The sequence below is a fragment of the Lissotriton helveticus genome, chromosome 7 (assembly GCF_964261635.1).
Source record: "Lissotriton helveticus chromosome 7, aLisHel1.1, whole genome shotgun sequence".
NCBI lineage: Eukaryota > Metazoa > Chordata > Amphibia > Caudata > Salamandridae > Lissotriton > Lissotriton helveticus.
This window is the reverse complement of record NC_136068.1, coordinates 712,084,893-712,097,420: the sequence shown is the minus strand read 5'-3', so window position 1 is coordinate 712,097,420 and position 12,528 is coordinate 712,084,893. Positions and strand designations below refer to the sequence as shown.

Sequence of the window (12,528 nt, the reverse complement as noted above, 5' to 3'; positions counted from 1 at the left end):
TAGACTAGAGTATAATGGGCTGGATTGGAGTGGAGTGGTATAGACTGGGTAGCTTGGAGTGGGTTGGGTGGGGTAGATTAGTGTAGAGTGGAGTAGGGCAGATTGAAGTGGGGTAAGTGTGTGTAGTGAAGGGGCACAGACTGGCGGAGAGTAGTGTGGCGTTGAGTGGCATATCATGGAGTGGAGGGATGTGCAGTGTCGTAGAATGGAGAGGCGTAGTGTAGAATGGAGGGGCTTAGAGTGGAGTGGCATAGTGTGGAGTATGCATGATGTGGTAGCGTGCTGCCATTACAGACAACACATTTTCTATTGAAATGACATTTACATTTGCACAGACATACAGTTTCATTGTGCACAAACAATGTATGGAAATGCCATCAACGAGTGCATTCATGTGTTTTGATAATATTCAAATATGTGTTTCCATCACACTTCAGACTTACAAAAAAGTTATTAATTTGTCCTTTCCTAATTGTGATGAATTCTGAAAAATCCAGAAAAGGGGGTGGTGATGAACAGAGTGTCTGAATTAAGCAGACCTCTCTTACCCAGTCCAAAGATCAGGGCTTGATCCATCACCGTTATTTAGCTCACTGCCCCATCCCAGCTCAGAACCTGGCTATATGCAAATTAGTCTGTCCCTGGCCCAGTGCATCATGGGAACAGGGCAGACCAAACTACCAAGCCAATTCTTCACCAGAAAGGAGACAAGCTTCCGGGGACCGGTTTCTGCCATTCCAGGCGTCGTCGGCCCGGCTTGCTTGAATCCTGAAGGAGCAGTGAGCAAGGGACTCATGTCTGAGTATACCCTTCCACGCTTATGGTGGACAAAATGATTCAGAAAAGGGGGTGGTGATGAACAGAGTGTCTGAATTAAGCAGACCACTCTTACCCAGTCCAAAGATCAGGGCTTGATCCATCACCATTATTTAGCTCACTGCCCCATCCCAGCTCAGACCCTGGCTATATGCAAATTAGTCTGTCCCTGGCCCAGTGCATCATGGGAACAGGGCAGACCAAACTACCAAGCCAATTCTTCACCAGAAAGGAGACAAGCTTCCGGGGACCGGTTTCTGCCATTCCAGGCGTCATCGGCCCGGCTTGCTTGAATCCTGATGGAGCAGTGAGCAAGGGACTCATGTCTGAGTATACCCTTCCACGCTTATGGTGGACAAAATGATTCAGAAAAGGGGGTGGTGATGAACAGAGTGTCTGAATTAAGCAGACCACTCCAAAGATCAGGGCTTGATCCATCACCGTTATTTAGCTCACTGCCCCATCCCAGCTCAGAACCTGGCTATATGCAAATTAGTCTGTCCCTGGCCCAGTGCATCATGGGAACAGGGCAGACCAAACTACCAACTAACTGTTGTTAAATATTTTGTCCACTCTAAGCGTGGAAGGGTATACTCAGATGTGAGTCCCTTGCTCATTGCACCATCAGGATTCAAGCAAGCCGGGCCGACGACGGCTGAAATGCCAGAAACCGGTCCCCGGAAGCTTGTTTCCTTCCCAGTGTAAGAATTGGCTTGGTAGTTTGGTTTGCCCTGTTCCCATCATGCACTGGGACAGGAACAGACTAATTTGCATATAGCCAGGTTCTGAACTGGGATGGTGCAGTGAGCTAAAAAACGGTGTTGGATCTAGCCCTGATCTCTTGACTGGGTGAGAGTATTCTGCTTAATTCAGAAACTCTGTCCATCACCACCCCTTGTTGTTAAATATTTTGTCCACCCTAAGCGTGGAAGGGTATACTCAGATGTGAGTCCCTTGCTCATTGCACCATCAGGATTCAAGCAAGCCGGGCCGACGACGGCTGAAATGCCAGAAACCGGTCCCCGGAAGCTTGTTTCCTTCCCAGTGTAAGAATTGGCTTGGTAGTTTGGTTTGCCCTGTTCCCATCATGCACTGGGACAGGAACAGACTAATTTGCATATAGCCAGGTTCTGAACTGGGATGGTGCAGTGAGCTAAAAAACGGTGTTTGATCTAGCCCTGATCTCTTGACTGGGTGAGAGTATTCTGCTTAATTCAGAAACTCTGTCCATCACCACCCCTTGTTGTTAAATATTTTGTCCACCCTAAGCGTGGAAGGGTATACTCAGATGTGAGTCCCTTGCTCATTGCACCATCAGGATTCAAGCAAGCAGGGCCGACGACGGCTGAAATGCCAGAAACCGGTCCCCGGAAGCTTGTTTCCTTCCCAGTGTAAGAATTGGCTTGGTAGTTTGGTTTGCCCTGTTCCCATCATGCACTGGGACAGGAACAGACTAATTTGCATATAGCCAGGTTCTGAACTGGGATGGTGCAGTGAGCTAAAAAACGGTGTTGGATCTAGCCCTGATCTCTTGACTGGGTGAGAGTATTCTGCTTAATTCAGAAACTCTGTCCATCACCACCCCTTGTTGTTAAGAATTCTGAAATATCAGCACAGTTCATTTTGGTTGTGTGCTAAAAAACGTCTTTTGTTTCACAGCAAGATTTTCACATAAATTCTCTCACTTTTAATTCAGAAAAAGAAAAGAAAGTACCAAGCTCCTTCGGAAGACAGAGGCTGACATTTGACCTATGTTTTTGAATGCACAGCAAATGTGACAAAGGAAGAACAAGCTTTAAAGGCCTGTTTTCAGAAAGCAAGCATTCAAAAGGATACAGTAAACAGGTGATGGACCACAGAGGAACACACTCAAAGCTGGACGGCCTAAAACAAATAAAGGCAACAAATAGAAAGCAAGCAACTATGAGCTACAAACTACAAAGCCAATGGTAAGCAATAGGCTAAATGCATTCCCAGGGACGCTTTCAGAACGCCCGCAAGACTTTGTTAACAAACTAGAAATCTGCGCTCTGATAGGCTTCGGCCTAAAAAGGAGAACTGAACATCCCGAAAAAGCCCCTCTTTGAGCTTTAATCAAATAACAATAGGTACGAACGAAGCACCAAAATTAGAATTGCAAAGCATAGTTAGAATTGAAATTAAAAAGTGCAATTTATGAGAGCTAGATAAAAGAGCGCTTTATTATAGGTTTACAAAACCACATTTGTGTGTTCTTAGTGTTCAACGGACATTTTATCTTCACCTTTTCTGCTTAAGTTTTTTTTAGAAAAATCCTTTTTTCACCAATTTTTACACAATTTGATTCCTTGAGCGAAACCTTTATCAAGCACACTAGGTATAAAGAAATTTTACATTTTTCCTGGCAAAGTTCTTCCTCTGCAGGGTTTTGTGAAAGCAAACCCGAGCTGAATCTCTATGGGAATGAGTGACTGGCAGGTTCTAAGGAGACGCCTGTAGCAGCAGGGACGTGCTGCTGCTTGTCAATCTGAAACCCTAGATGCCAATCGACACGAGGCAGCAGAGCAGCAGAATACAAGTTACTGCAGATTAGCTGCCGACACTAAAAAATACACAGATTGACACTGAAGCTAATTTGGTGACAAAGTAGATGCAAACTCATTCAAATTTTAATTGATTAAAAATGCGCGTAAATAACAAAAATGAATCTGACCTTATTTTGTCTAATTAATGATAATATGGGTCCTTAATGACAGTCTATTTGCTGACCGTCACTGCTAACCAGGATTGTTTTGCCAGATGAACAAAATGAATGCTTACAGACCAGAACAGTCTACCATTTCCCACAAAGAGATGTAAAAAGTCATGTGTATGTGTTGGCACTAAAGGAGCTGAAGACCGATGAGGATTAACCATATTTAGAGAAGGAACACAAAAGGACCTCCTCAATAGTTTTAGTAGTGTGGATGTGTCAATACAAATGGTGCTGCTAAGTGATATAAAGGAGTGTGCAGAAGAGGTCTTATTTAGAAGGCAGCTATGGGTACTACTGTAAAATACAGGATAAGTATAGAGCGAATATTAAAAGCTTCTAAGTGACTTGAAACTCTCCAAATGAGTCAAACCACGCACACCAGAGAAGTATCATATAATAAGGGCTACTAGAATTATGTGATTCTGCAGCCGTTACTTTTTTCACATAATTATGAATTTGCCACATATTCTATCATCTGCTTCATAATCTGTAGATTTTAACAACAACAAAACTGTTTTCAGATCACATGGATCAAAAGTTACTAAAAAAGTAGTGATGTGGGTTCCTGTGCAGTGGAGAGGCCCTTTGCAGAGGTTAACTGGTCATCTTTTGGTTGCTTTATTTCTGTATTTGGAGGTTAAACTAGTACTAATGAGGGGATATTTATGCCCAGACAGGCTTACTATGTGTAAAAATGACAAAATAATGACGTAATAGTATCAAAAAAATGTGCTTACATTATGCTGCATAATTTGCCTTTTCTTGCTGCATAATTTAGTCAACCCTGCCCCAAGATTTTGTACTTCTCTGCTGTATAATTCCAGTGGCCCAACATATAACTAACAGCAAATAAGAAGTGCTGTAAGTGGGCGGGCACTCTCAGGTAGGGTTCCTGCAACTTCTTCAATATGAAAGGGAGAGCACATTTACTTCTCCGTGGTGCAGAATTACTAATTGAAGATTACTGGGATGTACCAGGAGCAAACAAATATTATAGGACAGTGAGTACCTGCAATTCTATATTTGAATTTCAAGCACAAGCTACAACCTAAATTATTGGTGAGCCCAGATCATATGAGCCGTCACAGTAAAGACTCAGGCAATATGTTGTACATGGGATAGCCTGACCAATATGCATAACACAAAAGCTCCTGCAATAGCTATGCTCTCTTTATCATTGAAAGAAATGAGCAAGCAACTCAGTTATTAATATTGTAGAGCAACAGCTAACCAATGGCAGGCACCGAAGCTTTCATCACTTGAACCAGAAAAGAAAGGAACAAGTTACTAAAAAAATATTTATACATAAAATAAAAACATTGACAAAGCCAAAAGATCTGGACATGGGAGGCTAATAGGGTGGTTACACTTTCGTTATATTATTACAGCACAAACCAAAGAAGGTCGCTGCATACATACAGCCCCCATATGCTTGAAACAAATAAGTATATAAAAAACTGTCCACTGCATATATGAATTAAATAGAATACAAGTACATCCTAGCACACAGGTGCACTTAGGAAGTATAGAAATATTATTTTAATGCACATTATAGGAAATATATATATAAATCTCTTACTGGCACATGTAATGGAAAGGGAAAATATTGGCAAAGTTAAGTTTTGGCCCACCGTCCCCTACACTAAATGCTCTTATTTCTAGTTAGACGTGCACGCAATCAGACACAATGAAATCACACACAGGTCAAGAGAACTAAAAGGTCGTAAAATGTACAAATAAAGGAGCAGCCCGGCTCCAAGTTGCAGCTGCCAAGCCCTTCGAAAAACTTTTAAGCAAAATCAAAAAAATGAAAACATTGTTTACAAACAGGGGGATGGAGGAGCAGAAGGCATGAAGGGACCATGTTAAGGAGCTGATGAGCAGCAGCAAGCAGGGAGAGACGAAAGAGCAAAAGAATGGGTGCTGATATATAAAAACAAAAGCAGAGCGGGTGGAGATGGGTGGGGGAAGCAACAGATAATCAGGGAACCAGGAAGACAAAGGATTGTGAAAAAGACAGGAGTGTGAATGGGGAAGCAGCACACAGGGGAGAGGGGAAGAGAACAAGAACACACAGGCACTCCCCATGAGTGCTAAAAATAAATTAAACAAGCATTGGCATAGCCAATAGGTCTCGCCTTTGGGACCTTATAAGTGTTTAGTTTTCCAGCACAATATCCTTGGTGCAAGAACATCAAGTGTTGCATGGCTAAACACTTATAGGGTCCCAAAGTTGAGACCTACTGGCTATCCCAATGCTTGTTTTATTTAGGCGTTGCACAGCGAATTACACAAAGACATTTGAAACTCACAGTGGGCTAGCTTTATTCATCAGAGTACTTTATAACACAGTTCCACAATCTCTTACTGATACCAATGTTTTAAAATCTGAGAGTCAACTTTCAAAGCTTTGTTGGAACTTAAGCATACGCAAAGTGGAGCGCTAATGTTGGCCACTTTTACACACATGCAGCTTGCTATCTATGAGAGTGAATGCTTTTGCATCCTACATAGGAGTAGTATGTGTTATACACATGGTTTTACAGTTTAGTCCAGGGGTTGTCAGTCTGTAACAGCATGAGATCTTACGTGCCAGCAGAGGTAGTAAGCGCTATATAAATGCAATGACAATCTACACAGAATACACAGTATTTATTACGTTTGGGACGCATTAGTTAGTCTGATAATGTGCTGAATGGCTAATCACTTATAAGGTCCCAAAGGCGAGACTTATTGGCTATGCCAATGCTGGTTTAATTTATGGCATGTTAAAAAAGATAAAATACTAAAAGGTGGGCGACGCCAGGGGAGGAAAGTCCATATATTCGAAGGAAAAAAAAAAACAAAAAAAAATATAGAGATTGGTATACAAAACAAAAAAAAGAAAAAAAGTGTGGGGGGGGGGGCGATTGCATGGTTCGTCCCGTTCATGGCAGCTTGTCTAGCTTGTCCTAGGATGCTTGTTTCCAGTCCAGGGAGGACCTGGCTTGGCAGTTTGGGCTGGACTGTTCCCATGGGAACAGGGTCAAGACTGATTTGCATAAGGCTGGGTTCAAACTGGAATGGCATGGTGAGTAAAAAAACGATGGATTTAGGCCCAGATCTCTGTACTGGGGTGAATGTATGACATTGTTCTGCATTCTGTCCATCAACTGTTTTTTTGCATTTGTCACCTTGAGTGGGATGGGTATGCTAAGACCTGAGTCCCGTGCTCTCCATGCCACTGGAATCAAGCTATCCTGGCTGATGAGGGCTGAAAGCCCGAAACCAGTCCTAGGATGCTTGTTTCCAGTCCAGGGAGGACCTGGCTTGGCAGTTTAGGCTGGTCTGTTCCCATGGGGCACAGGGTCAAGACTGATTTGCATATGGCTGGGTTCAAACTGGAATGGCATGGTGAGCAAAAAAACGATGGATTTAGGCCCGGATCTCTGTCCTGGGGTGAATGTATGACATTGTTCTGCATTCTGTCCATCAACTGTTGTTTTTGCAGCTTGTCTGTGAGACAAACTCATCAGAAGTTGTCAGGCACGCAAAATAATAGAAAGTAAAATTATTTAAATAAAGTCAGTATCAACTTTAGTGACACACTCCTAGAGAAAATGATATTCCATTGGGTTTTTGTACTGTCGCAGGTATCCTGAGCCACCGATCCTCACTAGAACAAACCCTAGAAAAACTCGCGAAATGCACTGAAAAACATAACTCACCCATGCAACACGTCAAGCCCACTGCCCACAGGACCCGCGTCGGGCTCATGGTAGTGTAGTGCAGGGAAGTCGCAGTCCGATGCACCCCAAACACCAGCCTCGCTCAAATGCTTCCCTTCCTCTGAGTTGCCGGGTCTTGTGAAATCACCTGACCGGCCGAGATCATGTGGTGCTGGATTCGGAGCAGCCAATAACCGAGAACAGAACGTGTTCCTATTGGGAGTTAAAATACTTCTGCTTTGTTGGCGTCCGCGCTCAGCGTTAATAAAAATAAAGAACGAGCTGCCAGAGAAGCACTACAAGGCACGCAGCGATAGAAGTGATGAGGGAGGAGGCGATCGCTGTTCAGGAGTGACTTGAGGGTGAGTCCTGAGAGCTTTACTTTCAGTATGAGGAAGTGAAGCGCACCCGACCGCTGGCTGTAACTGAGGCGAAGTACCGACAAGCACGTGAGCCTTGTGCTCAAAGATTAAAAAAACAAGCTACGAGATACGCTCTGTGGTGGGGGAAGGGCATTGAAGCGAGGCACGCACGCTTGGCCAAGCGAGAGGAAAGCCATATGGTGCCTCTGCTTGTGTCTAGTGCGCGTAACCGCTCACTGTATGCCGCACAAAGCTGTGGTAACACTTTTAAAACTCCACTCCTAAATGTCTCGCAGAGCAGCGCATGCGCTGGCTCAGGTGAGACCTAAAAAGGTAGTTTCCTGAATGTGATATAAACGATTCATAACTACATGTTAAAATAAAAAGATCCTAGATAGTAGGCACAAAGGATAATCTTTCACTGAGTAAATCTGGTGGTTGTGATAATTAATATTTGTAATAATACATTAATAAGAGTGAGAGATGGCTTCAACTGCATCCTTGTATGTCTTCACTAGTACTCTTTTAGCTGTGCAAAATACTTATTTAACACCAACTTAACACATACTTTCAGAAAGTAGACACTGTGGTTAAAAGTTTGCTTGCTGGACATAAAATGGTTTCTTTGACACATTTGCAGTGGTCTCAGAACACTGGGAGCATCACTTCTTTGGCCTTCAACAGCTCACCTTCCACTTATTTAGTCATGAACTGCTGCTCCATCCTCTCAACACGAACTATTGTTGGGCTTAAGCACCTTGGGTCCATGAGCTTAATGTCCATGCCTATAATTTATAATGAACACAATTTAAACCATGTGAACGCACCAGTCACAATTTACCAAAGTACGGATTTGGATCAGTACAATGGGTCTCTAAACTTGGCACTCATTTCCACAACTCACAAAGAACACAATCTAAACAGAATAGTCATGCTAAGGAAAGCAGAAGTTCACTTATAAGTTACTGGCTCACAGGCAGGTTTGAAGGGGCAGTGGACTGCAGTGTGGGAGGCCGGCACCACTATCGCTAATTTAGTTTCTGCCCTCTAAAAACAGCAGCCTTCACAAGCATCTAACCCACTGTGTAAATGACACCTAGCAACTAGACATGATCCAGTGCGTAGTACGAGTGTGTGTACGAAAAGTTGCCAATCCTTCAAAGGAATTCAGGAACTAAGAGCCTAATTAGGATGGTGAGCAGACCTCATCAGGATCACACGACAGGCTGTTGGCAGTTGCGCAGTAGGCATTACGATGTGACTGTCATCACAGCAGTCGCAATGCCTATGTTTTGCATTGTGGCGGGTGCTGCTGCCTGCAGCACCTGCCGCAATGCAAAATAGGGACACTGTACATATCCCTGTACTACATGGCAGGTTCCATGTGGTGCCTGCCACATGGTGTAGGGATATGGAGGGGGCATCATAGGTGCCCACCAGGCCCCGCGTCTGGGGGCCATGGGGTAAGGGTGGTGAGCAAGGGGCCCCCAATGTCCCTTCCTGTCAGCGGTTTTATGGCAGGTGCCCACCATGAAAGGAACATCGTAATGCCTATGGCTGCGCCTGGTAGACTCTGCCGCCATTGTAGGCTTTCCACACCTCGACCATCCGTCCGCCATCCTAAAGTGGGAGGGGTATTCTTTACTGGGATGTCAGTGGGACCACCATTGATGGGCGGTCCAACCATCATCGTAATCAGGCCCCAAGACCCAGAATTAAAAGTGGTTACCTTGCACACATTATAGAATTCCAGATTGTTATTTTTTAACAAAGCCACAGATTGCCTGCAAAATCGCCGTCAATAAATGGGCGATCAGTCATAAAAAGAGGAAATTAAAATAATTATTTACAGCAAGGTGCGTCATCATGGAACTACTGAATTTTGAATAATTCAGGCTGCCCAAAAATATACATAAACACAATAGCAAATACAATTTTTGGACTGATGTATATACTTAGGTGTAAACTAATGTCATTTTTGATTTTTTTGTATTTGGAATTGTTATTAACAAAGGGCAGACTAAAGTCAAACATTTAACCTGTTAGGGACACATGCACATTCTTGGCTAGGTTTTCGACAAACTTGGCCCCATCTGCAAGCATTTAACATTCCAGCTCCGTAATCTGATCAAAGAAAGTAATACAGAAGAGCATTATACGTGTGCTATGGTGCCCTTCTTGCACAGATAAGCACTTTCTGTGACCACTTCTACAGAATAAGAAAAATGCTTACATCAGCACAACGTTTAATCAGAGCAGAAGTAGAGAAAAAGCCCGATAAAAAAAATGCATTAGTCATAATGGCAAGGATAACCCTTACAAAGCTTGCTCTTGGCAGGTGCCCCTTCACTAAGCAGCCATCTTTGGCGTAACTTAGAGGAAGATTTCATCATTCTGCAACCAGCTGGTTTTACAGTAGAGTGCAATACCCCCGCACACAAACACACACGTGCACCAACCTTGCGGCGAATGAACAAGCGCATGAAAACCAATACCCCGTTCTCACGCGAGCTTTCAAGATTTTGCACCTTTACAGTCACAAAAAAATAAGCAGACAATGGATTGTACAACGCGTTTCATTTTGACAGCATGCAATGTGCAAGCACGGTCCATGGGTGCAAATGGCAGATCGTCTGCCAGTCGAGACTGGTTGTGAAAAGGAGGACCTCTTGCTCTTTACTGGTAACACGAGGAAACAGGAGATGCTCCAAAGCAGAGAGCATTTTATCAATAGCTCATTAGCGCGAAGCTTATCTATCAAGGCAATGAATCCGTGGGGGGCGTTTGCCTCCCTGACAGTCCCCTCCCTTCCCCAAACAGGCGTGGGGGCTCCCAAACGCTGACCTTACCTCCTGTCTCCCAGCAGAAGATCTCCAACATCCGATTGCTCCTACGTGGCTGCCAACTCAAGCCAAGTGCAATATGCGGAAAAAAATGTGAGGACGTAAGAAAGCTGGTTTAAAACTGAATGACAGTCAGAGCGGCAGCAATAGGAAGGTCTTTGTGGTAGTACTTCACATAAATCTCAGTGATTGGATAGTTAAGAAGCCCCGCCCCGATCACGAAGGCCCGCCCATACCCAGAGAAACCCGCCCCTTCTGCTTCACCGGAAGAGTACGCCCTTGCGGCTGCACCGGAAAAGACCTCCCACCTGATCCGGAAGGCATAGGCTAGCTTTTGTCCGGTGGTGCGGTCGGTCACCTCATAACGTAGTTTACCGATTTAATAATCTCGGGAATTGGCCCCCACTCTGCTACGTGGTGCGCTCTGCTCATAAGGCCGCGCCTCAGGGGGGTTGCCGTCATTCTTGCGGGTCACTGCCCCTCTGTTTTACTAATGGAGCTCTCGGGTTCAGGCAGCATGCTTACCAGGAACAAATGAGCTTCTGAGCGTTGGGTTAAAGCCTATGTCAAGGGATCGTATCATAGGTTAGGGTACCTAGGATGGCTTTAGGGGCATGCATAGCTGCCAAGGTTTCAGATTGCTATGTGTGACATTTTCATAATTTCAGTGTAATTATGAGTGACATTTCAATAACTATGAGTGACACTTTCTCATGAGCAAAATCAAGCAATGTAATTGTGCTAATTTCTCGCACAAACCACACAGGACGCAGGGTAACCTTTCCAATAGGCAGAAATAACTTGTCTACCTATAAAAAGCAGTCTCAGAATTAATAGCAACAACAATAAATGTATGCCCAAGTGGGCCAATCACCCTTTTTGCTTCTATCCACATGAGAGCCCTGCTTTTCGCACAGCACGCCCCAAACAGCGCAACCCGTGGATTCCAACATGGAAGTGCTGCCACAAACACAAAGGACCGCCATACTCCTTCACATCATCCTGGCTGCTCTGATGTGGACAACACCACAGCTGATCAACTCGTAGCAACCCGGTGCCAGCTTCCATGAGCGAAGCTCCACTCACCACAGAAACTAACAGCTATCTGCAATGAAAGCAACGGTAGGCCAAAGCCTCTGCCACCATGTACAAAATCAGGTATCCGCCGAAAAAGGAAAAAAGAAGGAGGTGGTAATAACTAACAGCACTGGTGACCCCGCTGTTTAAAAGCAAACAACCATTTGCAAACTGTCTCATTATTTTTTGTTTCTGGCGCACAGTTGATGTCGGTCTGTCAAAGTACTAGAAATCTAACAGCAACACTAGATACGTATCAATACAGACAGCACATAAAATAAAGTCACAATTTTAACGTGATAACTTGCCTCGGATGATAAGGGGTTAATAATGTGGCTGTCAGGCATGTTAAAATGAGCACAGCCTTATGATGTATTATTAAAGGGCTGCTTCAAACATGAAAAAATAACCGATTAAAGAAACCCTTTTAGCCGGGGAAAACAAAAAGTGCATCTTTTATTCACTAAAATGTAATATTCAGTCAAATACAAATCTGCAGTGGTCGCCTACAGATGAGCACTTCCTGTTCAATGGCTAGTTGGGTTATGCGCCCTTTATTTCAGCTCAAGACTGACTCGTCTCTTCCATGAAATGCCCTTCCCCTTGGCAATCACTGGATAAGAATGTTTCACAGGGCAGAAATACGACAGTCTCCTTACTATTAGGGCTGCACAATTTTCTTTTCAGCAGCGCAAGAACAGGCAGTTCCACCTGTAGTCAGTAGCTGCCACCCGGTCGTGTATGTTAAAGAGGAAAACTGTGTTAGTAGCTCATAATCCCTGACATGAATACAGGCGAGGTTGGTGGGCCGCCGCAGTCTGTAACCAAAGTGACTGCATGTGCCACAACGTGAACTTGATCATGGCAAGTAATTAAACTTTATACGTAGTGTTCTGTTATGCAGGAAAGTAACGGTTTTAATAGACCACGACCAAACATAATTATGCAATCCTAAAAGTACAGAGACTGTACGGAAAAATTTAAATTCA

The 12,528-nt window shown here is 44.0% G+C and overlaps 1 protein-coding gene across 2 annotated transcripts in view; it reads right to left on the bottom strand.

Annotated features, from left to right (window-relative positions):
* The window catches only part of SFXN1 (sideroflexin 1), a 219,478-nt gene extending 208,778 nt beyond the window's left edge, over positions 1–10,700 (bottom strand). Inside the window, exon 1 of one of the 2 annotated variants that reach the window (XM_078653032.1) lies at positions 10,469–10,700. The gene's annotated coding sequence lies outside the window, so the exon portion shown is untranslated. The remainder of the gene's footprint in view (positions 1–10,468) is intronic. The other variant, XM_078653033.1, reaches the window with a different exon arrangement.
* Between the last annotated feature and the right edge of the window lie 1,828 nt (positions 10,701–12,528).